The 3,645-nt window shown below is 40.1% G+C and overlaps 1 long non-coding RNA gene across 2 annotated transcripts; it reads right to left on the reverse strand.

Moving 5' to 3' along the window:
* Positions 1-1,294: 1,294 nt before the first annotated feature.
* Positions 1,295-3,413, reverse strand: LOC143522769 (uncharacterized). 2 transcript variants are annotated; one of them, XR_013133129.1, is made up of 3 exons: positions 3,276-3,413; positions 2,802-2,878; positions 1,295-2,579 (listed from the first exon to the last, which is right to left on the reverse strand). It is a non-coding gene; the product is annotated as an uncharacterized LOC143522769 (long non-coding RNA). The 2 variants fall into 2 exon arrangements; XR_013133130.1 differs by having other exon boundaries at positions 2,802-3,148.
* Between the last annotated feature and the right edge of the window lie 232 nt (positions 3,414-3,645).

Raw genomic sequence — 3,645 nt, forward strand, 5'->3', positions numbered from 1 at the left:
CTAAATGTTTTTAACCTTTTTAAACTAAACCTTTTTTATTAAATCATGAACTCTATGTAAATTATTTATTACATAAACTCTTTATTATTAAAGGATGTATTTTCATAGGGCTACACTTAGAAAGAACTGGGCACCTTCCAATTAACAAGCACAGACCACATTGTAACGGTGGTGAACCCGAGGGTAGAGATGGTCCATAAGCAGGTATGAATATACTTGATTTAATAACAATAAACAAATAGCAGACCCCGTAGGGAAGGCAGGCAGCAGCACAAAAGGGCAAGGCAAAAGGGGAGAGTCAAAAACCAGGCAGAGAATATCAAAAAACCAAAAGACTTCAGAAGGCAGGCAGAGGTACAAAAGGGCTAGGCGAAACAGGAGGGTAACAAAAGACCAGAGCAGGGATCAAAAACCAGAATCAGTCCAAAATGTAATGCAAGAAATAAGGCTTGGTAGAGTCACTCAGAGAGGCAATACTTCGCAATGGTGTGTGTGTACAGAGTCCTTAAGTAGGGTGTGGTGACTGTTTCATTGGAGTCAGGTGTGCTGGTCAGTATTCCGGCGATGGCGCCCTCTGGCGGTCACGGGTGTGATTGCCATTCCTGACACACATCAGCTACATTACTACCAAAAAGAACAAAAAGCAATGATCCATCCATCCATCCATTTACATCTGCTTATTTGGGTCTGGGTCGCGGGGGCAATAGCCTAAGCAAAGAGGCCCACCCCCCGGCCAATGAAACCAATGAATAAGAAAAATAGAATACAAAGCAAGATTAGCAAACACCCATGCACAGCCTGCCAGAGCATATACCATGATTTGAAGGATCCAAAGGCCACAGAGGACTGGATGGGCTGGTGTCTGTTGTGATGATCTAAATGCATGTTTTAAAGAAATGTTTGTTCAACTTTTTACTGCATGTAATGTTTCATGGTGTTGTTACTATGGCACAACAAAGACAATAATGTCAATTTACTATGGTGCTGTCTCATTTCACTGTCCCATTTTAACTGAATTGGCCCATTTTAACTGAACGTTGAGACAAAGACCAAGAGGGCTTCTAACTCATTTAAATCTAAACCAATTAAAAATGTGGGGAAAGTATAACAAAAAAAAAAGCATTTAAGTGATTGAATTGAATAACCTTTATTTATCCCACGAGTGGGAAATTCAGATCCCCCGGGGCCATGGTGTAAAGCACCGAGATCCCAGAGTAGCCACTGTATCAAGAGATGCGCCGCCGTTCACAGATTGTGGGGAGAAACAAGGAGAGATACACATTAGGAGGAGACAAAAAATATGACCACAGTTTATTTTCACAACAGGACAACAGTCTGTGTGCATGCAAAAAATCCCCATAGCACATACTGTACAAGCATTGATAACACAGACACTCAAGCAGAGAGAGGTGTGATTCATTCAGAGCCGTAGAAAGAGAGAGTTGCGACACACTGTGATCTCGCCGCTCAGAGGTCACGTGGTTCATGGAGGACCGTATAGTTCCAATCAAACACGAACACTGAATGGTTTTAAACGGGAAAGACATCAGCGGTTACCGTATTTCTGGTAAATATTACAACATACAGGGTTGCCAACACGCATTTGACCGTTTTCACACGCTCTCACGCCACACTTCCGATATCTCACGACGAAAAAAAATATCCAGTTTATTTACCTCAGATCCACAGATGTGATTCAATACGTTACTAGCTCGCTAGCTCTGGCGCCATCCACCGGCGATATAACACTTAATCTGCTTTATATCAACTTAATATTTATATCAACTTTCAATAAATATTTATTGATATAATTTTTATAGTATCTTTGAACAAAACTAGAGTTACAAATAGCCTGTTGAAGCAGCCTGCACTATTAAAGGTTCAGGCATAGATTTATTTAGTCCACAAAACAACACTAAAAACACATTTAACATTTATTCTGTAGTCTACACTACAATACTAAAGTAACATCATTAAATACATAAATTAATTCATTAGCCACATTACAACACTAAAATAACATTATTAAATACATAAATTAATTCATCCCTAACATTTTCGTTTCACATCAAACTTCTACAGATTGATTTCTTATTGAACATGGTTGGCTGTGCAGCATTTGGATGTACCAATCGGTCCGAGAAAGGGATCCGGATGTATGGGTTTCCAAAAGATACCTACAGAAGAAAAAAGTGGTTGGCCCAAATCAGTAGAAGCAACCTGACCATCACAAGAAATTACAATAACAGAAAACTATGTGCAGTAAGTTCTGTTCATACACCATATGTGCAGATCATGATTTATTGTTTCATTTTTGTGTTGCATTGCGTACCTGACTTCAAATAAAGATATGATATGTGGTCTGAGATTCTGTGAGGAATATAAACTCATTCTGCAGGCACACTTTGAGGGAGAACAATTCACGACAACCAAAACAGGCCAAGTGAAATTGAAAGCTGATGCTGTTCCAACCATATTTATCCATCGTCCTGAGCCTAAGAAAAGGAAGGCCCCTGCTCTGAGAACCCCAAAATCTCCTGTCATTTCTCTTGCAGTGACGAGTGACCACACATATTGTCCTAAAATAAAATTTGGTATGAATGATTTTAAATAATAATTCATACGATTATAATTAATAAAGTTAATTTGTATTTCAATTGCTAACCCCGTTTTTTAAACCTAACAATGCCATGCAATAATTTCAGATATTACTGAAGGAAATGAGGAAAGACAGAGAAGGGAAAGTGAGGGAAGTGAAATAAGGGAAGGTGGAGGCTGTGAGGAGACTGAGAGAGGTATACCAGAAAGCAGTGAGCCAAGTACGAGTGTGCAGCATCCAAGTGAGCCAGGGGCAAGTGAGAAAGACCTGAGGGAGAACCTAAAAACACAAATAAAAAGTTTAGAAGCAGCCCTTAAACGACAAAAAAGAATAAATGCAGTCCTACGGAGAAGAAATTTAGTTAGGGAAAAAAAATTTGGGGCAGTTTTTTCTAAAACTCAGATGAATGCAATTGGAATGAAGAGCAAGAGGGGCATCAGATGGGGAAATGACATCATTAAAAAGGCCATAAAACTCCATTTTGCTACAGGCGCAACAGGCTACAAGCTCCTGCAGGACATGAAGATTCCTCTCCCTGACATTAGAACCCTGCAAAGAAGACTACAGTTTATAAAGATGCAACCAGGAATATTGGGGGAAGTGTTAACTATAACAGTAATACTAATCACATTTATGGAGGATTATATAGGAAACGATGAATAATTCATTAACTTACCAGAAAAACAGCCGCGGAAATGCTTCAAATATACGCAGTTCAATGCTGGAACTATAGCATGTTTGGAACTATTGGTCTCCCCATGGCACGTTTACTTCCGCATTCCTGAATTACAATAGGAGTCTATGGGAGTGTCGCAACTCTTTCTACGGCTCTGGATTCATTCAGTTAGGGAAGGAGGGGCCAGAAGCCTGGCACACAGTCTTTGTGTCAAAGTTCACGGTGGAAGGTGAGAGCCATCTCTGACTGTCTCTGTGTGAGGGTAGGAGCAGGTAACCAAGACGACGACCTTCTGGGAGAAATTTGTTTGGGCACCAATGCAGAAGCAGAATGAAGAATTTAGCAAGAAGCTCGTCCTTGAGCGCTTGAG

Source organism: Brachyhypopomus gauderio, chromosome 9 (assembly GCF_052324685.1).
Source record: "Brachyhypopomus gauderio isolate BG-103 chromosome 9, BGAUD_0.2, whole genome shotgun sequence".
Lineage (NCBI taxonomy): Eukaryota > Metazoa > Chordata > Actinopteri > Gymnotiformes > Hypopomidae > Brachyhypopomus > Brachyhypopomus gauderio.